General features: G+C 47.3%; 1 pseudogene; it reads right to left on the bottom strand.

Annotated features, from left to right (window-relative positions):
* Positions 1–6,151: 6,151 nt before the first annotated feature.
* The window catches only part of LOC138820369 (death domain-associated protein 6-like), a 198,906-nt pseudogene continuing 180,301 nt past the window's right edge, over positions 6,152–24,756 (bottom strand).

Here is a 24,756-nt window from a genome sequence, read left to right on the forward strand (position 1 = left end):
TGAGTTTTAGGGTGAGGATGAGGTTTAGGGTTAGGGTTTGGGTTAAGTTTAGGGTTAGGGTTAGGTTTAGGGTTAGGGTTACGGTGAGGGTTAGGGTTACTGTAAGGTTTAGGGTTTGGCTTTGGTTTAGGCTGAGGGTGAGGGTGGGGGTGAGGATTAGGGTTAGTGTTAGGGTTAGGGTTATTGTTAGTGTTATGGTTAGGGTTAAGTTTCGGGTGTGGGTGAGGCTGAGAGTGAGGTTTATGGTTAGGGTTAGGGTTAGATTTAGTGTTATTGTTAGGTTTAGAGTTAGAGTTACTTTGAGGTTTTGGGTGATGGTGAGGGTTAGGGTTAGGGTGAGGTTTAGGGTTAGGGTTAGGATTAGGGTGAGGGTGAGGTTTAGGGTGAGAGTTAGGGTTAGGGGGACAGTTAGGATGAGGGTCAGGGTTAGGGTTAGGGTTAGGGTTAGGTTTAGGGTGAGGGGGAGGTTTAGTTTGAGGTTTAGGGATAGGGTTAGCTTTAGGATTAGGGTTAGGGAGAGGTTGAGTGTGAGGGTTATGGTGAGGGTTAGGTTTAGGCTTAGGGTTAGGCTGAGGGTGAGGGAGATTTTGAGGGTTAGGGTTAGGGCTAGGGTTAGGGTTATGGGGAGGGTTTGGATGAGTGTTAGGGTTAGGATTAGGGTTAGGGTGAGGGCTAGGGTGAGGGTGAGTTTTAGGGTTAAGGTTAGGGTGAGGTTTAGCGTTAGGTTTAGGGTTAGAGTTTTAGGGTTAGGGTTAGGGTGAGGTTTAGCGTTAGGTTTAGGGTTAGGGTTAGGTTGAGGTTGAGGTTTAGGGTTAGAGTTAGGGTTCGAGTGAAGCTGAGGGTGAGGGTTAGGGTTAGGGTTAGTGTTAGATTTAGGGTTAGTGTGAGAGTTAGGGTGTGGGTGAGGGTTAGGCTTAGTGAAATTATTAGGATTTGGTAAGGTTTAGCGTGTGTGTGAGGGTTAGGTTTAGGATGAGGTTTAGGTTCAAGGTTAGGGTTAGAGTTAGGTTTATTGTGAAGGTGAGGTTAAGGGTTAGAGTTAGGTTTAAGGTTAGGGTTAGGGTGAAGGTGAGGGTTCGTGTTAGGGTTAGGCTTAGCTTTAGGCTTAGAAGTAGGCTTTGGCTGAGCATGAGGGTGAGGGTTATGGTTAGGGCTAGGGTGAGGGTTAGGGTTAGGGTTATTGTGAAGGTTATGATGAGGTTTAGGGTTAGGATTAGGGTTAGGGTGAGGGGTAGGTTGAGACTGAATATGAGTGTTGGGGTTAGGGATAGGTTTAGGTTTATGATTAGGCTTAGGGTGAGGGTGAGTGTGAGGTTTAGGGTTAGGGTTAGGGTGAGGGGTAGGTTGAGACTGAATATGAGTGTTGGGGTTAGGGATAGGTTTAGGTTTATGATTAGGCTTAGGGTGAGGGTGAGTGTGAGGTTTAGGGTTAGGGTTAGGGTTTGGCTTAGGGTTAGGGTGAGGGTTAGGGTTAGGGTATGGGTTAGGGTGAGGGTGAGGCTGAGGATTAGGGTTAGGTTTAGTGTTAGTGTTAGGGTTAGGGTTAGAGTTACAGTGAGGGCTATGATTAGGGTAAGGTTAGGGTTAGGGTTATGGTTAGGGTTAGAGTTACAATGAGGGTTATGATTATGGTTATGGTTAGTTTTAGGTTTAGGGTTAGGGTGGGGGTTAGGGTTAGGGTTTGGTTTAAGTTGAGGGTGAGGCTGAGGATTAGGGTTAGGTTTAGGGTTAGGGTTTGGGTTAGGTTTAGGGTTAGGGTTAGGTTTAGGGTTAGGGTTAGGGTGAGGGTTAGGTTTAGGATTAGGGGTAGGGAGAGGGTGAGTGTGAGGGTTAAGTTTAGGGTTAGGTTTAGGATTAGGTTTAGGGTGAGGGTTAGGGTTAGGTTTTGGAGTAGGGTGAGGGTGAGGCTGAGGATTAGGGTTAGGTTTATTGTTAGTGTTAGGGTTAGGGTTAGAGTTAGAGTGACGGCTATGGTTAGGGTTAGGGTTAGGGTTAGGTTTAGGTTTAGGTTTAGGGTTAGGGTTAGGGTTAGAGTTACAATGAGGGTTATGATTATGGTTATGGTTAGGTTTAGGTTTAGGGTTAGGTGGGGGTTAGGGTTAGGGTTTGGTTTAAGTTGAGGGTGTGGCTGAGGATTAGGGTTAGGTTTAGGTTTAGGGTTTTGGTTAGGTTTAGGGTTATGGTTAGGTTTAGGGTTAGGGTCAGGGTGAGGGTTAGGTTTAGGATTAGGGGTAGGGAGAGGGTGAGTGTGAGGGTTAGGTTTAGGGTTAGGTTTAGGATTAGGTTTAGGGTGAGGGTTAGGGTTAGGTTTTGGGGTAGGGTGAGGGTGAGGCTGAGGATTAGGGTTAGGTTTAGTGTTAGTGTTTGGGTTAGGGTTAGAGTTACAGTGAGGGTTATGGTTAGGTTTAGGGTTAGGTTTAGGGTTAGGCTGAGGGTGAGTTTGGGTGTGTGTATTAGGGTTAGTGTTAGGGTTAGATTTATTGTTTGTGGTATGGTTAGCGTTAAGTTAGTGGTGAGGGTGAGGCTGAGGGTCAGGGTTATGGTTATGGTTAGGGTTAGGATTAGTGTTATTGTTAGGGTTAGGGTTAGAGTTACGGTGAGGTTGAGGATGTGGGTGAGGGTTACGGTTAGGGTGAGGTTTAGGGAGAGGTTTAGAGTTAGGGTTAGGGTTAGGATGAGGGTCAGTGTGACGTTTATCGTTAGAGTTATCGTTAAGGGGAGAGTTAGGGTGAGGTTTAGGGTTAGGGTTAGTGTTAGGGTTAGGGTGAGGGTGAAGTTTAGCTTGAGGTTTCTGGATAGGGCTAGGTTTAGGATTAGGGTTAGGGTGAGGGTGAATGTGGGGGTGAGCATTAGGGTTAGGGTGATGTTTGGGGTTAGGGTTAGTGTTATTGTTAGGGTTAGGGTTAGAGTTATGGTGAGGGTGAGGGTGCGGGTGAGGTTTAAATTTAGGGTTAGTATGGGGTTTAGTGTTAGGGTTAGGGTTAGGATGAGGGTGAGGTTTAGGGTTAGATATATGGTTAGGGGGAGGGTAGTGGGAGGGTGAATGTGAGGGTTAGGGTTAGGGTTACGGTTAGGCTTAGGGTTAGGCTGAGGGTTAGGGTTAGTGTGAGGGTTAGGGTTAGGGTTAGGGTGAGAGTTAGGATTCGGGTTAAGTTTATGGTTAGGGTGAGGGATAGGGTTAGGGTTAGGGGGAGGGTGAGAGTTAGGCTTAGGGTTAGGGTTAGGGTTAGGGTTAGGGTTATTGTTAGTGTTATGGTTATGGTTAAGTTTGTTGTGAGGGTGAGGATGATGGTGAGGTTTATGGTTTTAGAGTTAGAGTTACTTTGAGGTTGAGGGTGAGGGTGAGGTTTAGGGTTAGAGTTAGGTTTAGGGGGACAGTTAGGGTATGGTTAAGGGTTAGGGTTAGTGTTAGGTTTAGGGTGAGGGTGTGGTTTAGGTTGAGATTTAGGGATAGGGTTAGGTTTAGGATTAGGTTTACTGTTAGGGTGAATGTGAGGGTTAGGGCGAAGGTTAGTGTTAGGCTGAGGGTGAGATTGATGGTGAGGGTTAGGTTTAGGGTGAGGGCTAGGGTTAGGGTTATGTGGAGGGTTTGGATGAGCTTTAAGGTTAGGATTAGGGTTAGGGTGAGGGCTAGGGTGAGGGTGAGGTCTAGGGTTAGGTTTAGGTTGAGGGTTAGGATGAGGGTTAGGGTTAGGATTAGGGTTAGGATTAGGGCTAGTGTGAGGGTTAGGGTGAGGGTTAGGGTTAGGGTTAGGGTGAGGGTTAGTGTGAGGCTTAGGGTGAGGATTAGGCTTAGGGTTAGGGTGAGGGTTAAGTTTAGGGATTGTGCTAGGGTGAGTGTGAGGATGAGGATTAGGGTTAGGTTTAGGGTTAGTGTTATGTTTAGGTTTAAGTTTAGGTTTAGGGTTAGGGTTAGGGTGAGAGTGAGTGTAAGGGTTAGGTTGAGGGTTAAGCTTAGGCTTATAGTTAGGCTGAGGGTGAGGGTGGTGGTGAGGATTAGGGGTAGGGTAATTGTTCTGGTTAGGGTTAGTGTTATTTTTATGGTTAGGTTTAGAGTTACAGTGAGGGTGCAGGTGCGGGTGAGGGTTAGTGTTAGGGTGAGGTTTAGGTTTGGGTTAGGGTTAGAGTTAGGTTTAGGGTGAGGGTGAGGTTCAGGGTTAGAATTACGGTTCGGGTGAGGGTTAGGTTGAGGTTTAGGGTTAGTGTTAGGGTTAAGGTTAGGTTTATGGTGAGAGTTAGGGGGAGGGTTAGGGTTAGGATTAGAGTTAGGTTGAGGGTTAGTGTGTGTGTTACGGTTAGGTTTAGGGTTAGGCTTAGGTTTAGGCTGAGGGTGAGGTTGAGGGTGAGGGTTAGGATTAGGTTGAGGGTTAGGGTTTGGGTTAAGTTTAGGGTTAGGGTGAGGGTTACGGTAAGGGTTATGTTGAGGGTGAGGGTTAGGATTAGGTTGACGGTTAGGATTAGGTTTAGGGTGAGGGTGAGGATGAGTGTTAGGCTTATGGTGAGGGTTAGGATGAGGGTTAGTTTTAGGATTAGGGTTAGGGTGAGGGTTATAGTGAGGGTGAGGTTTACGGTTAGGGTTAGGGTTAGGGTTAGGATGAGTGTGAGGTTTAGGGTTAGAGTTAGGGTTAGGGTGAGGCTGAGGATGAGGGTTAGGTTTAGGGTTAGTGTTAGATTAAGGGTTAGGGTGAGGGTGAGGGTTAGACTAAGGGTTAGGATTAGGATTAGGGTAAGTGTTAGGGTGAGTCTGAGGGTTAGGGTTAGGCTTAGGTTTAGGCCGAGGGTGAGGGTGAGTGTGAAGGTTAGGGTTAGGTTGAGGTTTAGGGTTAGGGTTAGGGTGAGATTTAGGGTTCAGCTTAAGTTTAGGGTTAGGGTGAGGGTTACGGTTAGTCTTACAGTGAGCATGAGAGTTAGGGTTAGTTTGAGGGTTAGGATTAGGGTTAGGTTTATTGTGACTGTTAGGGTTAGAGTTAGGGTGAGGGTTAGGATGAAGATTAGGGTTAGGATTAGTGTTAGGGTGAGGATTAGGATTAGGGTTAGGGTTAGGGTGAGGGTTAGGATGAGGGTTAGGGTAATGGTGACATGAGGGTTAGGGTTAGGGTTTAGGTTAGGGTTAGAATTAGTGTTAGGGTGAGGGTGAGTGTTAGGATTAAGGTTAGGGTTAGGGTTAGGTTTAGGTTTAGGGTTAGGATTAGTGTTAATTTTAGTGTTAGAGTTACAGTTAGGGTGAGGCTGAGGGTGAGGTTGAGGGTTAGGTTTGGGGTGACGTTTATGGTTATGGTTAGGATTATGGTTATGTTGAGGGTGAGGTTTAGGTTTAGATTTAGGGTTAGGGTGCGGGTTATGTGGAGGGTTAGGATTAGGGTTAGTGTGAGGGTTATGGTTAGGGTGAGGGTTAGGTTGAGTTTTAGGGTTAGGGTTAGGTTTAGGGTTTGGATTTGGGTTAGGGTGAGGGTGAGTGTGAGGGTTACGGTTAGGTTTAGGCTGAGGCTGAGGGTGAGGGTGGGGTGAAAGATTAGGTTTAGGGTGATGGTTAGGATTAGGGTTAGTGTTGGATAGGGTGAGGGTGAGGATTAGGGAAAGGCTTAGGATTAGGCTTAGGGTTAGACTGAGTGTGAGGTTTAGTGTGAGGGTTAGGGTTAGGGTGATGTTTAGGTTTACGGTTACGGTGAGGGTTAGGATGAGTTTTAGGGTTACAGTAAGTGTTAGGGTGAGGATGACAGTAAGGGTTAAGGTGAGGTTGAGACTGAGGGTGAGGGTTAAGATAAGGGTGAGGGTTAGTGTTAGGATTCGTGTGGGGTTTAGGGTTAGGGTTAAGGATAGGGTTAGGTGGAGGGGGAAGTTTAGGGTTAGATACAGGGTTAGGCGGAGGGTTAGTGGGAGGGTTAGGGTTTGTGTTAGGGTTAGGGTGAGGGTGAGGGTTAGTGTTAGGGTTAGGGTTAGGGTGAGGTTTAGGGTTAGGGTTAGGGTTTGGTTTAGAGTTATGGTGAGGGTGAGGGTGCGGGTGAGTGTGAGGGTTAAGGTTAGGTTTCAGGTAAGGCTTGTGGTTAGGCTTAGGGTTAGGCTGAGTGTTAGGGTGGGTTTGAGGGTTAGGGTTAGGTTGAGGTTTTTTTTTTTCCCTTCCTCAGATTTATTTGCTTTCCACAATCCTCCAAATGCTATCCAAATCATTCTGGAAGGCAGGGAGAGTGGGAGGGAACTAATCAGAGTCTGAGAGCACGATGATTTCTTCTGGATCACACTGTGTGGCCACACTCATCTTATAAGAACTGGGTTGAAGAGCTTGTGATTGGGGAACTTGGGACATCTGGGCTGGAAAAGGGCTGCAGAGGGAGCTGGTCACCAGGCCATGGCTAGGAGAGTCCACCCTTGTAGAGGAATCAGCAACTGGAACCATAGAAGCCAAGGGGGAAGGTGGACTAGGCAGGGTACATACTGTCTTCTTCCCATTCTTCTCCTGTAATGCCTTTTGCTCTTCCACAAAGCTGTTTCTTAATGGTCCTATTCCTGTTGGCTTCTCCTTGCGAGATTTCTTGCAGGGAGGACTGGAATCTCCCCTAGCATGAGGAGAGACACCTCCATTGAAGGATGTGGAGGAGACCATGGCTGCCCCATTCTCCAAAACAGTACTGAGGACATCCTCTGATTGCTTTCTAGAAGAGGAAATATCCTTTTCCTCAGGGGAGGGGGTGGTATCCACTGGTAAAGCTTCAATTTCTAACTCAAAGAGCTGAGACTTAGGACTCTCTTCCTCTAGGGGAAGCTTTTCATACTGTTCTCCACTGCTTTCAGCATCTATGCTGGAAGGATTCAGGGGTTCTTCCAACAGTGAAGCAGGTGACGCTGCGAGTTCTTTATTTTGCAGTTCTTCTGAAGACCTGTTGTTCTCTTTGCTGGGTTCCACGTTTTCAGTGGAGGTCTGTGATGGTGACATTGGGCTTTTGTCTCTACTATTACCTCCTCTTTCCTCCTCCTCCTCTTCTTCTTCCTCCTCTTCTTCTTCTTCCTCTTCCTCCTCCTCTTCATCTTCCTGACATTCCTGTATCTGTTCTAGATCATCCTCTTCTTCGGAATCTGTGGCTTCTTCCTCTTCCTCTTCTTCTTCCTCATCACTTTCTTCATCTTCCTCATCATCAGTGTCAGCCTTGGAGGTAGGAGGGCATTCTTGGGATGCCATTCCACTAGGGCCCTCACCAGAATCCAAGGAGGCTTTGGGGGAGTCTGGAGATTGGGAGGAAGTGCCTTGGGAAAGCCGAGCTCTTCGCTTCTGTCTCTCCCCCTCCTCACTTTTGTCTTGCATCACTGCATATTTGGAGATGACTTCATCCAGTCGGTTCATTGCTAAGTTTCGGTTTTCTCGAAGGCGCCTGGCCAAAGCAGGATCTGAAAGTGCTGGGTCAATACCTGGCCTATAGTCATCTGTGAGGTGACAACCAAAGTTGTAGATGAGATCAAGGTGGCGGCGCTCTTGTAACCCAACACCAACATCCCGGAAGGCATCCTGAGCCAAGAGCTGAAGCTGCTGTCAAGGAAGGCCAAGGCTGTGCCGAGCAGCTGCCTTCTCTACTGCTCGAAGCACATCTCTATAGTCAGGGAAAGTATCCAGCCCTGGCTTGTTGATGAGCCGTTCGATGCGCCTATTAACCTCTGGATAGCGGGTACCCCGGTAGGGTATTCGCTGCACAATGACACGGCCAGTCAGAGAAGAGCAGTCTTTCAGCTCACACAGGCGGCCAAAGAGGCGGATAAGCTTCCGCTTCAATCTGGCCTCTTGCAGGTATGTGGAGTCTGGATCATCCAATTCTGACAGATCCAACTCCTTTTCCTGTAGCCGCTTGATCTCTGCCACATAGAGTGCCAGCAACTGCTCCAAGCGCTGGATCTGCCGTCGGGAACCACGGGTCCTTGGGGCCTCAGAGGCAGAGGCTTCAGCATGTGTGAGGTTTGAGGAGTCTGTGGGAGGGTTATTCTCAAAGGGCTCACTGGAAGTGGTAGCAGGAGGGGCCAGGTTCAGCTTCTTCTTGGCAGAATGGGCCTTAAGAACAGTGCAGAGTTCATTGATATACACATACAACTTAGCTGGCCGACTCCTGGCCCGGGAGAGGACCCGGGAGAGGATGTTGCAGAACTCTGCTGAGGGTTATAGGGAGGGTTAGGATGAGGGTTAGGGTTAGGATTAGGGTTAGGGTGAGGGCTAGCGTGAAGGTAAGTTTTAGGGTTAGGGTCAGGTTTAGGATTAGGGTTAGGCTAAGGGTTATGGTGAGGGTGAGGTTTAGGGTTTGAGTTAGGGTTAAGGTGAGGCTGAGGGTGAGGTTTAGGGTTAGGCTTAGTGTTAGTGTTAGGGTTAGGGTTAGGGTGAGGGTTAAGGTGAGATTGAGGGTTAAGGTTAGTGTTAGGGTTAGGCTTAGGATTAGGCTGAGTGTGAGGTTGAAGCTGAGTGTTAGGGTTAGGGTGAGGGTTAGGGTTAGGGTTATGGGGAGGGTTAGGATCAGGGTTAGGGTTAGGATTAGGGCTAGGGTGAGGGTGTGGTTTAGGGTTAGGTTTAGGTTGAGGTTTAGTGTTAGGGATAGAGTGAGGGTTAGGATGAGTGTTAGGTTTAGGATTAGGGTTAGCCTGAGGGCTAGGGTGAGGTTCATGGTTAGGGTAAGCGTTAGGCTTTGGCTTAGGTTTAGGCTGAGCATGTGGTTGAGGGTGAGGATTAGCTTTAGGGTTGGGTTGAGGTTTAGTGTTAGGGTTAGGGATAGAGTTCGGGTTAGGGTGAGGGTGAGGTTTAGGGGTAGAGTTAGGGTTAGGATGAGGGATAGGTTTAGGGTGAAGGTTAGTGTGGGGGTCACGGTAAGGGTAAATGTGAAGTTTAGGCTGAGGGTGAGGGTTACGGTAAGGGTGAGGGTTAGGTTTAGGGTGAGGGTTAGGGTTAGATTTAGGGTGAGGTTTAGGGTTAAGGTGATGGTTAGGGTTAGTGTTAGTGTGAGGTTTAGGGTTAGGGTTAGGGTTAGTATTAATGTTAGGGTTAGGCTTAAGGTGAGGCTTAGGGTGAGGGTGAGAGTCAGGGTTAGGGTTTGATTGGGATTTGGGTTAGGATGAATGTGAGGGTTAGGGTTAGGGATAGGGTGAGGCTTAGGTTTAGGCTGAGGGTGAGGGTGAGTGTGAGGATTAGTGTTAGGGTGAGGGAGAGGGTTAGGGTGAGAGTTAGGGTTTGGGTTAAGTTTAGGGTTAGGGTGAGTGTTAGGGTAGGGGTTACAGTGAGGGTGAGGGTTAGGTTTAGGTTGAGGTTTAGGGTTAGGGTTAGGGTTAGGGTGAGGGTGAGGGTTAGGTTTGGGGTTATTTTTAGGATGAGGTTTAGGTGAGTGTTAAGGTTAGGATTAGGGTTAGGGTGAGGGCTAGCTTGAGGGTGAGTTTTAGAGTTAAGGTTAGGGTGAGGTTTAGGGTTAGGATTAGGGTTAGGGTTAGGGTGAGGGTGAGGTTTAGGGTTAGAGGTAGGGTTAGGGTGAGGCTGAGAGTGAGGGTTGGGTTAGGGTTAGGGTTAGGTTGACGGTGAGTGTTAGGATTAGGGTTAGGATTAGGGTTAGGTTTAGGGTTAGGATTACTGTTATTGTTAGGGTTAGAGTTAAGGTGAGTTTGAGGGTGAGGGTGAGGGTGAGGGGTAGGTTTATTGTTAGGGTGAGTTTTAGGGTTAGGGTTAGTGTTAGGGTGAGGGTTAAGATGAGGGTTAGGGTTACGGTAAGTGTGAGGGTTAGGGTTAGAGTGAGGGTTAGGGTAAGGATTAGGGTTAATGTGAGGTTGAGGGTTAGGATTAGGGTTAGTGTTAGGGTTATTGTTAGGGTTAGGGTTACGGTTTCAATGAGGTTGAGGGTTAGAGTTAGAGTTAGGGTGAGGTTTTTAGTGTTAGGGTTAGGGTTAGAGACAGGGTTAGGGTGAGTGTGAGGTTTAGGGGTAGAGTTAGGGTTAGGGTGAAGGTTAAGGTGAGGGTTAGGGTTAGGGTGAGGGTTAAGGTGAGCGTGACAGTAAGGGTAAAGTTGAGGGTTAGGCCTAGGGTGAGGGTTACAGTAGGGTGAGGGTTAGGTTTACGGTGAGGGTTAGGGTTAGGTTGAGGGTGAGGGTGACGGTTAGATTGAGGATTTGTGTTAGGGTTTGTGTGAGTTTGAGGGTGAGGATGAGGGTTAGGCTTAGGGTGAGGGCTAGGGTGAGGGTGAGGATTAGGTTTAGTGTTAGGGTGAGTTTAGGGTTAGGGTGAGGGTTATGGTTAGGGTTATTGCTAGGTTTAGGTGTAGGTTTAGTGTTAGGGTTAGGGTTTGGGCTAGGGTAGGGTTAGGGTAAGGGTTTTTGTTAGGGTTATTATTAGGGTTAGGGTTAGGATGAGGTTTAAGTTTAGGTTTCGCTTTAGAGTTAGGGTTAGTGTGAGGGTGAGGTTTAGGGTTAGAGTTAGGGTGAGTGTTAGGGTTAGAGTTAGGGTGAGCGTTAGGGTTAGGGTTAGGCTTAGGCTTTGGCTTAGACTTAGGCCCAGCATGTGTGTGAGTGTTAGGGTTAGGGTTAGGGTGAGGGTTAAGGTTAGGGTTAGGTTGAGGATTAGGATGAGGTTTAGGTTTAAGATTAGGGTTAGGCTGAGGGCTAGGGTGAGGTTTAGGGTGAGGGTTAGGCTTAGGGATAGGTTTAGGTTTAGGATTAGGTTTAGGGTGAGGGTGAATGTGAGGGTTAGAATTAGGGTTAGGTTTAGGCTTACAGTTAGGGTGAAGGTTAGGGTGAGGGTGAGGCTGAGGATTAGGGTTAGGTTGAGGGTTAGGTTTAGGTTTAGGGTTAGTGTTAGTGTTAGGGTTAGGGTTACAGTGATGGTTAGGGTTAGGGTTAGGGTTATTGTTAAGGTTAGGGTTAGGGTTACAGTTACAATGAGGGTGAGGGTGAGGATTAGCATTAGCATTATGGTTAGGTTTAGTGTTAGGGTTAGGTTTAGAGTTAGGGTTAGGGTGAGGGTGAGGTTTAGGGGTAGAGTCAGGGTTAGGGTGAGTGTTAGTTTGAGGGTTAGGGTTAGGGTGAGGGTTAGGGAGGGAGTGACGGTACGGGTAAACGTGAGGGTTAGGCTGAGGGTGTGGGTTATTTTAAGAGTGAGGGTTAGTGTTAGCGTGAGAGTTAGGGTTAGGGGTAGTGTGAGGGTGAGGGTTAGATTGACGATTATTGTTAGGGTTAATGTGAGGTTTAGGGTGAGGATGGGTGTTAGGGTTAGGGTGAGGGCTAGGGTGAGGGTGAGGGCTAGGGTTAGGTTTAGGGTGAGGTTTATAGTTAGGGTGATTGTTAGATTTAGTGTGAGGGTTAGTGTTAGGGTTAGGGTGAGTGTTCGGTTGAGGGTCAATGTTAGGGTGAGGCTTAAGGTAAGAGTGAGGGTTAGGGTTAGGTTTATTTTTAGGGTTAGGTTTAGGGTTATGGTTAAGTTGAAGGTGAGGGTGAAGTGTAGGTTTAGGGTTGAGGATGAGGTTTAGGTTTAGGGTTAGGTTTAGAGTTAGGGTTAGGGTGAGAGTGATGATTAGGGTTAGAGTTAGTGTTAGGGTTAGTGTTAGGGTCAGGGTGAGGGTTAGGGTTAGGGCTAGGCTTAGGCTTAGGCTTAGGCTTAGGCCAAGCATGAGGGTGAGGGTTAGGGTTAGGGTTAGAGTGAGGGTTAGGGTGAGGGTTAGGATGAGGTTTAGGGTTAGGATTAGGGTTAGGCTGAGGGCTAGGGTGAGGGTTAGGGTAAGGTATAGGGTTACATTTAGGATTAGGGTTAGGTTGAGGGTGAGGGTGAATGTGAGGGTTAGGGTTAGGGTTAGTGTTATTGTTAGGGTTAGGGTTAGCGCTATGGAGAGGGTGAGGGTGCGGGTGAGGGTTAGGTTTAGGTTTAGGGTGGGGTTTAGGGTTAGGGTTAGGGTTAGGGTTAGTGTGAGGGTGAGGTTTAGGGTTAGATATAGGGTTAGGGGGAGGGTTAGGGTGAGGGTTAGGGTGAGGCTTAGTGTTAGGGTTAGGGTGAGTGTGAGGGTTAGGTTAAGGTTTAGGGTTAGGGTTAGGGTTAGTGTGAGGGTTAGTGTTAAGGTTAGGGTTAGTGTTTGAGTGAGGTTAAATTTTAGGGTGAGAGGTTGGGTTAGGGTGAGGGTTATGCTTTTGGTGAGGTTTAGTGTTAGTTTTAGGGTTAGGGTTACGGTGAGGCTGAGGCTTAGGGTTAAAGTTTGGGATAGAGTGAGGATGAGGGTGAGGGTGAGGGTTAGGGTTAGGGTTATTGTTAGGGTTAAGGTTAATGTGATGGTTAGGTTGACGGTTAGGTTTACTGTTAGGGTTAGGATTAGGATTAGGCTTAGGGTTAGAATGAGTGTGAGGACTTAAAGAGAAGCTTCTCTGAAGAAGAAAGAAGGATGGCCAATAGACACATGAAGAAATGTTCAACATCCCTAGCCATAAAAGAAATGCAAATCAAAACAACATTGAGATATCACCTCACTCCAGTTAGAACAGCAAAAATCAAGAACTCTAACAACAACAGATGCTGGAGTGGATGTGGACAGAAAGGAACCTTACTTCATTGTTGGTGGGAATGTAAACTTGTTCAACCACTTTGGAAAGCAGTATGGAGGTTCCTCAAAAGACTTCACATAGATCTCCCCTATGATCCAGCAATCCCACTTTTGGGCATTTACCCAAATGTTTACAAACAAGACCACACTAAAGCTACCAGCACAACTATGTTTATTGCAGCATTATTTACCATAGCTAAGATATGGAACCAACCCAGATGCCCCTCAGTAGATGAATGGATCAAGAAAATGTGGTATATATACACAATGGAATTCTATGCCTCCATCAGAAAGAATGACATTTCCCCATTTGTTAGGAAATGGAAAGGTTTGGAAAAAATTATATTAAGTGAAGTAAGCCAGGCCCAAAGAAGCATAGGTCCCATGGTTTCCCTTATTTGCAATATCTAGTATAGGTATGAGTCAAGCGGAAAAGGTCAGATAATGTGATGTTAGGAAAATGAACCCTTAAATATGTATTTTAATGTTTTCGTTTCTTTCATGCATGTGTTTCTAACGCATTTATAAGATTATTTCTTCGTTGCTTTGTATGTCCCTCCCCCACAGTGTAACCCCCGCTTTCACTATATTTGATGTCAGTATAACATGTGGAGGAGATGGGGACATACAAGTCGTTTAAGGATTCAGGTGGACCTGTTGCAACAATGAGAAGTACAAAATGTCATGTCAAAACCAGCTTTACAATGTCGGTGTGGGGGGAGGAGGGGGGTATAATTGGGTGGGGGTAGGGGGGTAAAATAGGGTGGGGGGAGGGGGGAGGCGGGGAAGGGAAGTGAAGGGTAAACAAAGGAGGAGGCTGCAATGCTTGGTAAAAAATATATGCATTATCCTGCCCATGTAATTGTAGTCCCTCTGTACAGTATGTTCTCAAATAAAATAAAATACAATTAAAAAAAACAAAAAAACAAAAAAAAACATTACAAACATAGAATGAGTGTGAGGTTTAGGGTTAGGGTTAGAGTTAGCCTTAGGTTTAGGCTGAGGGTGAGGGTGAGGTTTAGGGTTAGGGTGAGGTTTAGGGTTAGGGTTATGCTTAGGTTTAGGGTGAGGGTTATGATTAGGGTGAGGGTTAGCGTGAGGGTTAGGGTGAGGGTTAAGGTGAGGGTGAGGGTGAGGGTTAGGGTTTTTATAAGGGTTAAGGTCAGATTTAGGGTGACAGTGAGGTTTTGGGTGAGGGTTAGGTTGAGGGTTAGAGTTAGGGTTAAGGTGAGGGTTAGGGTAAGGGGTAGGGTTACGGTTTGGGTAAGGGTTAGGTTTATTGTCAGACTTAGGTTTAGGGTTAGGGTTAGGATTAGTGTGAGGGTAAGAATTAGTTGACTGTTAGGGTGAGGGTGAGGTTTAGGGTTAGGAATAGTGATAGGATTAGTGTAAAGCTGAGGGTGATGGTGAGGTTTAGGGTTAGTGTTAGGGTGAGTGCTTGGGTGAGCGTTAGGTTAAGGTTGAGGGTTAGGGTGAGAGTGATGGTAAGGGTAAAGGTGAGGGTTAGGCTCAGGGTGAGGGTTAAGATAAGGGTGAGGGTTAGGGTTAAGGTGAGCATTAGGTTAAGTGTTCGGGATACGGTTAGAGTGAGGGTTAGATTGAGGATTAGGGTTAGGGGTAGTGTGAGGTTTAGGGTGAGGTTGAGGGTTAGGTTTAGGTTGAGGGTTAGGGTTAGAATTAGGGTTAGGGTGAGGGCTAGGGTGAGGGTGAGGTTTAGGTTAGGGTTGGGGTTAATGTTAGGGTGAGGTTTAGGTTTACTGTGAGAGTTGGGGTTAGTGTGAGGGTTAGTGTTAGGGTGAGCGGAAGTGTTAGGTTGGGGGTTTGGGTTAGGGTTAGGGTTATGTTTAGTTTGAGGGTTAGGTTTAGGGTTTGGGTGAGGGCTAGGGTGAAGGTGAGGTTTAGGGTTATGTTTAGGGTGAGGTATAGGGTTAGGGTTATGTTTAGGTTAGGGTTAAGGTGAGGGTGAGGTTTAGGTTTAGAGTTAGGGTTAGGGTGAGGGTTACAGTTAGGGTTAGTGTTATGTTTAGGGTTAGGGTGAGGGTTAGGGTTAGGGTGAGGGTTAGGGTTAGGGCTGGGATTAGGATAAGTGTTTTTGTGAGGGTGAGTGTGAGTTTGAGGGTTAGTGTTAGGGTGAGGTTTAGGGTTAGGCTTAGGTTTACGCTGAGGTTGAGGGTGAGGGTTAAGGTGAGGGTGAGGGTGAGGTTTAGGGTTAGAGTTAGGGTTAGTGTGAGGGTTAGCGTTAGGGTTGGTGTTAATGTTAGTGTTAGGGTGAGGGTTAGGGTGAGCGTTATGTTTAGGGATAGGATTAGATTTAGGATTAAGGTTAGCGTGAGTGTGAGTGTGAGGGTTAGTGTTAGGGTTAGGTTTAGGGTTAGGCTTAGGGTTAGGCTGAGGGTTAGGGTGAGGGTGTAGGTTAGGGTGAGGGTTTGGTTTAGGATTAAGGTGGTTGTTAGAATGAGGGTTAGGTTTAGGATTGGGGTTAGGGTGAGGGCTAGAGTGAGGTTGAGGTTTAGTGTTAGGGTGTGTTTTAGGGTTAGGTTTAGGGTTAGGGTCAGGGTGAGTTTGAGGTTTAGGGTTAGAGATAGGTTTAGGAGGAGGGTTAGGGTGTGGGTTAGGTTTAGGGTTAGTGTTAGGGTTAGGGTTAGGGTTCACGTTAGGGTGAGGGTTAGGGTTAGGGATAGTGTTAGGTTTAGGATTATGGTTAGTTTGAGGGTGAGTGTGAGGGTTAGAATTAGGGTTTGGTTTAGGTTTAGGGTTAGGCTGAGGTAGAGTGTAAGTGTGAGAGTTAGGGTGCGGTTCAGGGTTAGGGTTAGGTTTAGAGTTAGCCTTAAGGTGAGGTTTATTGTTATGGTTAGGGTTAGGGTGCGGGTTAGGTTTAGGGTTATGGTGAGGCTTAGGGTTAGGTTTAGGATTAGGCTTATGGTTAGGCTGAGGGTGGGGGTGGGGGTGAGGATTGGGGTTAAGGTTAGGGTTAGGGTTAGGGTTATTGGTATTTTTATGGTTAGGGTAAAGTTTGCAGTGAGGTTGAGGTTGAGGGTGAGTGTTAGGTTTAGGGTGAGGTTTAGGGTTAGGTTTATTGTTAGGTTGAGGTTGAGTTTGAGAGTTAGGGTTAGGCTTAGGGTTAGGGTGACCTTTAATGTTAGTGTTTGGGTTAGGGTGAGGCTGAGGATTAAGGTGAGGTTTAGGGTTAGGTTTAGGTTTAGGTTTAGGGTTAGGGTTAGGCTGAGGGTGAGGTTGGGGGTGAGGATTAAGGTTAGGGTTTCGGTTAAAATTAGGGTTATTGTTAGTGTTATGGTTTCGGTTTAGTTTGCGGTGAGGATGAGCCTGAGTTTGAGGGTTATGGTTAGGGTTAGTCTGAGGGTGATTATGGGGGTGAGGAATAGGTTTTGGGTGATGGTTAGGGTTAGGGTTAGGTTGAGGGTGAGGATGAGGCTTAGCGTTAGGATTAGGTTTAGGGTGAGGGCTAGGGTGAGGGTGAGGGTTAGGGTTAGGAATAGGCTTAGGCTTAGGCTTAAGGTTAGGCTTAGGGTGAGGGTGAGTTTGAGGGTTTGGGTTAGGATGATGGATAGGGTTATGGTTAGGGTGAGTGTTAGGATGAGGGTTAGGTTTAGGGTGAGGGTTAGCCTGAATGTGACGGTAAGAATAAAGGTGAGGGTTAGGCTGAGGGTGAGTGTTCCCCTAAGGGTGAGGGTTAGGATTAGGTTGAGGTTTAGGGTAAGGATTAGTATGAGGGTTAGGTTGAGGGTGAGGGTTAGATTGAGGATCAGGATTGGGGTTTGTGTGAGGTTTAAGTTGAGGATGAGGGTTAGGGTTAGGCTGAGGGTTAGGGTTAGAATTAGGGTTAGGGTGAGGGCTAGGGTGAGGCTGAGGGTTAGAGTTAGGGTTTAGGTGAGGTTTAGGGTTCGGGTGAGAGTTAGGGTTACTGTGAGGGTTAGTGTTAGAGTTAGGGTTAGTGTTAGGGTGAGGGTAAGTGTTAGGGTGAGGGTTAGGGTTAGGGTGAGGGTTATGGTTAGGGTGAGGGTTAGTGTTAGGTTTAGGGTGATTTTTAAGTTTAGAGTTAGGGTTACGTTGAGGGTGAGGGTGAGTGTTAGGGTTAGGGTGAGGTTTAGGTTTAGGGTTAGAGTTACGGTGAGGGTGTGGTTGAGGTTTAGGGTTACAGTTAGGGTTCAATTGAGGGTTAGGATGAGGGTTAGGGTTAGGGTTAGTTTTAGGTTTAGGGTTAGGGTGAGGTTTAGGGTTAGGATTATGGTTAGGATTAGGGTTATGGTGAGGGTTAGGGTTAGGTTTAGGGTTAGGATGAGGGTTAAGATGAGGGTTAGTTTTAGGATTATGGTTATGGTGAGGGCTAGGGTGAGGGTGAGGTTTAGGGGTAGGTTTAGGTTGAGGTTTAGGTTTAGGGTTAAATTTAGGGTCAGTGTGAGTTTGACGTTTAGTGTTAGAGATAGGGTTAGGGTGACAGTTAGGGTGAGGGTTAGGGTTAGGTTTAGTGTTACAGGTAGGGTGAGGGTTAGGGTGAGGGGTAGGGTGATGGTGTGTGTTAGGGTTAGGGTTAGGATTCGGATTAGGGTTAGGAAGAGGGTGAGTGTGAGGGTTAGAGTTAGGGTTAGGGTTAGGCTTTGGGTTAGGCTGAGGGTGAGGGTGAGGGTGAGTATTAGGGTTAGGGTGAGTGTTAGGGTTAGGGTGAGGTTTAGGGTTAGAGTTAGGGTGAGAATTAAGGTTCGGCTTTAGGGTTATGGTGAGGGTTAGGTTGAGGTTGCCTGTAAGGTTAAAGGTGAGGTTTAGGCTGAGGGTGAGGTTTTCGTTAAGGGGGAGGGTTAGGGTTAGGGTGAGGTATAGATTAAGGGTAAGGTTTAGGGTTAGGGTGAGGGTGAGGGTACGGGTAAGGGTTAGGGTTAGGGTGAGGGTGAGGATTAGATTGAGGATTAGGGTTAGGGTTAGTGTGAGGTTTAGGGCTTCGGTGAGGGGTAGGCTTAGTGTGAGGGTTAATGTTAGGGTGAGGGTAAGTGTTAGGTTGAGGTTGAGGGTTAGGGTGAGGGTTATGTTTATGGTGAGGCTTAGGATTATGGTTAGTGTTATTGTTAGGGTTAGGGTTATGGTTACGGTGAGGGTGAGGGTGAGGTTTAATGCTAGGGTTAGGGTGAGATTTAGGGTTAGGGTTAGGGTTAGAGTTAGGGTTAGGGTGAAGGTCAGTTTTAGGGTTAGTGTTAGGGTTAGGGTGAGGTTTAGGTTGAGGGTTAGGGTTAGGGTTAGTGTTAGGGTTAGGGTTAGGGTGAGTGTTAGGTTGAGGGTAAGTGTTAGGGCTTGGGTTAGGTTTAGGTTTATGGTTAGGGTGAGGGTGAGTGTGAGGGTTAGGCTTACAGTTAGGCTTAGGGTTAGGCTGAGGGTGAGGGTTTAGGTGAGGATTAGGGTTAGGGTGCCGGTTAGGGTTAGGGTTAGGGTTAGAATTAGCCTGAAGGTGAGGTTTAGGGTTAGGGTTAGGTTTATGGTTCTGGTGAGGGTGAGGGTTAGAGTTAGCTTGAGGGTCAGGATGAGGGGTATGGTTTGGGTTAGGATTAATGTGAGGTTTAGGGTTAGGGTTAGGGTTAGGGTTAGGTTGAGTTTTAGGTTGAGGGTTAGGTTTTTTGTTAGGGTTAGGGGGAGGGGGAGGTTTACGGGGAGGTTTAGGTCAGGCTTAGTGTTAGGATTAGGGTGAGGTAAAGGGTTAGGGTGAGTGTTAAGGTTAGGTTAGGTTGAGGGTTAAGATGAGGGTTAGGGTTTCAGTGAGAGTCAGGGTTAAGGTTAGGGCGAGGGTTAGGGTTAGGATTATGGTTATGGTGAGGGTGATGGTTAGGATTAGGGTTTGGGTTATTGTAAATGTTATGGTTAGGGTTACATTTCCCATGAGGGTGAGGCTGAGAGTGAAGCTTTGGGTTAGAGTAAGGGTTAGTTTTAGGGTTAGGATTAGGGATAGGGTGTCGGTGAGGTTTAGGGTTAGACTTAGGTTGAGGGGGAGTTTTAGGGTGAGGGTTAGGGTTAGGTTTGTGTTACGGTTAGCTTTAGGTTTAGAGTGAGGGTAAGGTTGAGGTTTAGGGTTTAGGCTAGGTTTAGGGTTAGGATTAGGGTTAGGGTGAGGTAGAGTGTGAGGGTTAGGGTTAGGATTAGGCTTAGGCTTAGGGTTTGGCTGAGGGTGAGGGTGGGTGTGAGGATTAGGCTTAGGGTGATGGATAACCTTAGGGTTAGGTGAGGGTTAGGATGAGGGTTAGGGTTAGGATTAGGGTTAGGGTGAGGGCTATGGTGAGGGGAGGGTTAAGGTTAGGGTTAGGCTTATGCATAGGTTTAAGCTGAGGGTGATGGTGAGGGTGAGGGTTAGGGTTATGTGGATGGATAGTGTTAGGGTTAGGGTGAGGGTTAGGATGAGGGTTCGGGTTAGGGTGAGGGTTACGATGAGTGTGATGGTAAGAGTAAAGTTGAGGGTAAGGCTAAGTGTGAGAGTTACGGTAAGGGTGAGGGTTAGGGTTAGGGTGAGGGTTAGGGTTAGGATTAGGGTTAGGGTTAGATTGGGGATTAGGGTTAGGGTTAGTATGATTTTTAGGGTGAGGATGAGGGTTAGGGTGAGGGTTAGGGTTAGAATTAGGGTTAGGGTGAGGGCTAGCGTGAGGGTGAGGGTTAGGGTTAGCGTAAAGTTTATGGTGAGGTTTAGGGTGAGGGGTAGGTTTAGGTTTAGGGTGAGGTTTAGGTTTAGTGTGAGGGTTATGGTAAGGGTGAGATTGAGGGTGAGGGTAAGTGTTATGGTGAGGGTTAGGATGAGGGTGAGGTTAGGGTTAGGATTAGGGATATGATTAGGGATATGCTGAGGTTGAGGGTGAGGGTGAGGGTGAGGTTTAGGGTTATGGTTATGGTTAGGGTGAGGTCTAGGGTGAGGGTGAGGGTTAGGGTGAAGGTGAGGGTGAGGGTGAGATTCTTGGTTAGGTAATGGTTAGGGTTAGGGTGAGGATTAGTTGAGGGTTAGGGTAAGGGTGAGCTAGAGGTTTAGGGTGTGAGTGAGCGTTAGGATTATGGTGAGGGTTCGGGTGATGGTGAGGGTTAGGGTGAGGTAGAGGGTTAGTTTTAGGGTTAGGTGAGGGTTAGTGTTAGGGTTTGGATTAGGGTGAGGGTTAGGATTAGGTTTAGGTTTTGGGTGAGGTTTAGGGTGAGGGTGAGGGTGAGGGTTAAGGTTAGGGTTAGGTTTGTGGTGTGGATAAGTGATAGCATGAGGGTTAGGGTGAGTGTTAGACTTAGCATTAGGGTTAGGGTGAGGGTTAGGGTGAGGATTAGGGTGAGTTTTAGGGTTAGGGTGAGGGTTAGGGTTGGGCTTAGCGTGAGGGTGACGGTGAGGTTGACGGTTAGGTTTAGAGTTACGTTGAGTATTCGGTTAAGTGTGAGGTTTAGGGTGAGGATGAGGTTAAGTGTTAGGATGAGGGTTAGGGTGAGGGTGAGGATTAGGGTTAAGGTTCGGGTTAGGGTGAGGTTTAGGGTGAGGGTTAGAGTTATGATTAGGGTGAGGGTTAGGGTGAGGGTGAGGATTAGGGTTGTTATAAGGGTTAGGGTCAGAATTAGCGTGATGGTGAGGTTTTGGGTGAGGGTTAGGTTGAGGGTTAGAGTTAGGGTTAAGGTGAGGGTTAGGGTAAGGGGTAGGGTTACGGTTAGGGTGAGGGTTAGGTTTATTGTGAGAGTTAGGGTTAGGGTTAGGGTTAGGATTAGTTTGAGAGTAAGAATTAGCTGACTGTTAGGGTGAGGGTGAGGTTTAGGGTTAGGAATAGTGATAGGATTAGTGTAAATCTGAGGGTGAGGGTGAGGTTTAGGGTTACGGTTAGGGTGAGTTCATGGGTGAGCGTTAGGTTAAGGTTGAGGGTTAGGGTGAGAGTGATGGTAAGGGTAAAGGTGAGGGTTAGGCTGAGGGTGAGGGTTAAGATAAGGGTGAGGGTTAGGGTTAGGGTGAGTGTTAGGCTAAGGGTTTGGGTTACAGTTAGGGTGAGTGTTAGATTGAGGATTAGGGTTAGGGTTAGTGTGAGGTTTAGGGTGAGGTTGAGGGTTAGGGTTAGGGTTAGGGTTAGTGATAGAATTAGGGTTAGGGTGAGGACTAGGATGAGGGTGAGGTTTAGGTTAGGGTTAGGGTTAAGGTTAGGGTGAAGTTTATGGTTACTGTGAGGGTTAGTATTAGTGTGAGGGTTAGGGTTAGAGTTAAGGTTAGTGTTAGGGTGAGGGTAAGTGTTAGGGTGAGGGTTTGGGTTAGGGTGAGGGTTATGTTTCGGTTGAGGGTTAGGTTTAGGGTTAGGGTTATTGTTAGGGCTAGGATTAGGATTAGGGTTAGGGTGAGGGTGAGTGTGTGGGTTAGGGTTAGGTTTAGGTTTAGGCTTAAGGTTAGGCTGAGGGTGAGGTTGAGGCTGAGGATTAGGGTTAGGGTGATGGTTAGGGTTTGGGTTAGGGTGAGGGTTAGGATAAGGGTTAGAGTTAGGATTAAGGTTTGGGTGAGGGCTAGGGTGAAGGTGAGGTTTAGGGTTATATTTAGCGTGAGGTTTAGGGTTAGAGTTAGGGTTAGGGTTAAGGTGAGGCTGAGGTTTAGGTTTAGAGTTAGGGTTAGGGTGAGGGTTAGGTTTAGGGTTAATGTTCGGTTTAGGTTTAGGGTGAGGGTTAGGTTTAGGGTGAGGGATAGGGTTAGGGCTGGGAGTAGGATTAGTGTTAGGGTGAGGGTGAGGGTGAGTGTAAGGGTTAGGGTTAGGGTTAGGGTGAGCCTTAGGTTTAGGCTGAGGTTGAGGGTGAGGCTTAAGGTGAGGGTGAGGGTGAGGTTAGAGTTAGGGTTAGTGTGAAGTTTAGTGTAAGGATTGCTGTTAGGATTAGGGTTAGGATGATGGTTAGGGTGAGGGTTATGTTTTGGGATCGGGTTAGATTTAGGATTAGGTTTAGCGTGAGTGTGAGTGTGAGGATTAGGGTTAGGGTTGGGCTGAGGGTGAGGGTGAGGGTTAGGGTTAGGGTGAGGGTTAGGGTTAGGTTTAGGATGAGGGATAGGATGAGGTTTAGGGTTAGGATTATGGTTACGGTGAGGGCTAAGGTGAGGGTTGAGGTTAGGTTTAGGTTTAGGATTAGGATTAGTGTTCGGGTTAGGTTAGGGTTAGGATTAGGGTGCGGGCTAGGGTGAGGGTGAGGGTTAGGGTTAGGGTTAGTCTTAGACTTAGGGTTAGGCTGAGGGTGGGGTGAGGAATAGGGATTGGGTGATGGTTCGGGTTAGGGTTATGGTGAGGTTTAGGATGAAGGTTCGGGTTAGGATTAGGTTTAGGGTGAGGGCTAGGGTGAATGTGAGGGTTATGGTTAGGCTTAGGCTTAGGGTTAGGCTGAGGATAAGGGTGGGGGTGAGGAATAGGTTTTGGGTGATGGTTAAGGTTAGGGTTAGGGTGAGGGTTAGGATGAGGGTTGGGGTTAGGATAAGTTTTAGGGTGAGGGCTTGGGTGAGGGTGAGGTTTAGGGTTAGGGTTCGGCTTAGGCATAGGTTTAGGCTGAGGGTGAGGGTGAGTGTGATTGATAGGGTTAGGGTGATGGATAGGGTTAGGGTTAGGGTGAGTGTTAGGATGAGTGTAAGTTTTAGGGTGAGGGTTAGGGTGAGCATGATGGTAACAGTAAAGGTGAGGTTTAGGCTGAGGGTGAGTGTTCCATTAAGAGTGAGGGTAAGGATTAATGTGAGGGTTAGCATAAGGGATAGGGTGAGGGTTAGGGTGAGGGTGAGGGTTAGGGTGAGGGTGAGGGTTAGATTGAGGATTAGGGTTAGGGTTAGTGTGAGGTTTACGGTGAGGACGATGTTTAGGGTTAGGGTGAGGGTTATGGTTAGAATTAGGGTGAGAGTGAGGGCTAGGGTTTGGGTGAGGGTTAGGGTTAGGGTTAGGGTTAGGGTGAGGTTTAGGATTAGGGTGAGAGTTAGGGTTACTGTGAGGGTTAGTGTTAGAGTTAGGGTTAGGGTAAGGGTTAGGGTAAGTGTTAGGGTGAGGGTTAGGGTTAGGGTGAGTGTTATGTTTAGGGTGAGGTTTAGGGTTAGGTTTAGGGTTATTGTTAAGTTTAGGGTTAGGGTTACAGTGAGGATGAGGGTGAAGGTTAGGGTTAGGGTGAGGTTTAGTGTTAGGGTTAGGGGTTTAGTTAGGGTTAGGGTTAGGGTGAGTTTTAGGGTTAGAGTTAGGGTTAGGGTGAGGGTTAGGCTGAGGATTAGGGTTATGATTAGGGTTAGGGTGAGGGCTAGGGTGACGGTGAGGGTTAGGGTTAGTGTTAGGGTGAGTTTTAGGGTTAGGGTTAGGGTTAGGGTGAGCTTTTGGATGAGGTTTAGGGTTACAGTGAGGGTGAGGGTTAGGGTTAGGTTGCGGGTTAGGGTTAGGATTAGGATTAGGGTGAGGGTGAATGTTAGCACTAGCGTTAGGCTTAGGGTTAGGGTTAGTTTTAGGGTTAGGATTAGTGATAATATTATGGTTAGGGTTAGACTTACGGTTTGGGTGAGGGTGAGGGTGAGGGTGAGGGTTAGGGTTACTGTGAGGATTAGAGTTAGGGTTAGTATTAGGGATAAGGTGAGGGAGAGGTTTAGGGTTAGAGTTAGGTTGAGGGGGAGGGTAAGGGTGAGTGTTAGGGTTAGGGTTAGTGTTAGGGTTAGCATTAGGTTTAGGGTGAGGGTAAGGTTGATGTTTAGGGCTAGGGTTAGGTTTTGGGTTAGGATTAGGGTTAGAGTGAGGGTGAGTGTGAGGGTTAGGGTTAGGATTAGGCTTAGGCTTAGGGATAGGCTGAGGGTGAGGGTGTGTGTGAGGATTAGGCTTAGGGTTATGGTTAACCTTAGGGTTAGGGTGAGGGTTAGGATGAGGGTTAGTGTTAGGATTAGGGTTAGGGTGAGGATGAGGGTTAAGATTAGGGTTAGGTTTGTGCTGTGGATAAGTGATAGCATGAGGGTTAGGGTGAGTGTTAGACTTAGCATTAGAGTTAGGGTAAGGTTTAGGGTGAGGATTAGGGTGGGTTTTAGGATTAGGGTGAGGGTTAGGGTTAGGCTTAGTATGGGGGTGACGGTGAGGGTGACTGTTAGGGTTAGAGTTACGGTGAGGATTCGGTTAAATGTGAGGTTTAGGGTGAGTATGAGGTTAAGTGTTAGGATGAGGGTAAGGGTGAGGGTGAGGGTTAGGGTTAAGGTTTGGGTTAGCGTGAGGGTTAGGGTGAGGGTTAGGGTTAGGGTTATGCTTAGGGATAGGATGAGGGTTAGGCTGATGGTTAGGGTTACGATTAGGGTGATGGTTAGGGTGAGGGTTCGGTTCAGGGTGACGGTTAGGGTTCGGGTGACGGTTAGGGTTGTTCTTAGGGTTAGGGTCAGATTTAGGGTGATGTTGAGGTTTTGGGTTAGGGTTAGGGTGAGGGTTAGAGTTAGGGTTAAGATGAGGTTTAGGGTAAGGTGTAGGGTTATGGTTAGGTTGAGGTTTAGGTTTAGTGTGAGAGTGATGGTAAGGGTAAAGGTGAGGGTTAGGCTGAGGGTGAGTGTTAAAATAAGGGTGAGGGTTAGGGTTAGGGTGAGGGTTAGGGTTATGGTTAGGGTGAGGGTTAGATTGAGGATTAGGGTTAGGGTTAGTGTGAGGTTTAGGGTGAGGATGAGGGTTAGGGTTAGGGTTAGAATTAGGGTTAGGGTGAGGGCTATGATGAGGTTGAGGTTTAGGTTAGGGTTAGGGTTAAGGTTAGGATGAGGTTTAGGGTTACTGTGGGGATTAGGGTTAGTGTGAACGTTGGGGTGATGCTTACGGATAGTGTTCGGGTCCGGGTAAGTGTTAGAGTGAGGGTTTGGGTTAGGGTGAGGGTTATATTTAAGGTGAGGGTTAGCTTTAGGGTTAGGGTTATTGTTAGGTTTAGGATTAGGATTAGGGTTAGGGTGAGGGTGAGTGTGTGGGTTAGGGTTAGGTTTAGGTTTAGGCTTAATGTTAGCCTGCGGCTGAGGGTAAGGTTGAGGCTGAGTGTTATGGTTAGGGTGATGGTTAGGGTTAGGGTTAGGGTTAGGGTTCAGATGAGGGTTAGAGTTAGGATTAGGGTTTGAGTGAGGGCTAGGGTGAAGGTGAGGTTTAGGGTTATGTTTAGGGTGAGGTTTAGGGTTAGGGTTAGGGTTAGGGTTAGGGTTAAGTTGAGGGTGAGGTTTAGGTTTAGATTTATGGTTAGGGTGAGCGTTAGCGTTAGGGTTAGTTTTAGGTTTAGGGTTATTGTGAGGGTTAGGGTT

This window comes from Dipodomys merriami, unplaced genomic scaffold, assembly GCF_024711535.1.
Source record: "Dipodomys merriami isolate MVZ:Mamm:240054 unplaced genomic scaffold, mDipMer1.0.p SCAF_87, whole genome shotgun sequence".
In the NCBI taxonomy this organism is placed as follows: Eukaryota; Metazoa; Chordata; class Mammalia; order Rodentia; family Heteromyidae; genus Dipodomys; species Dipodomys merriami.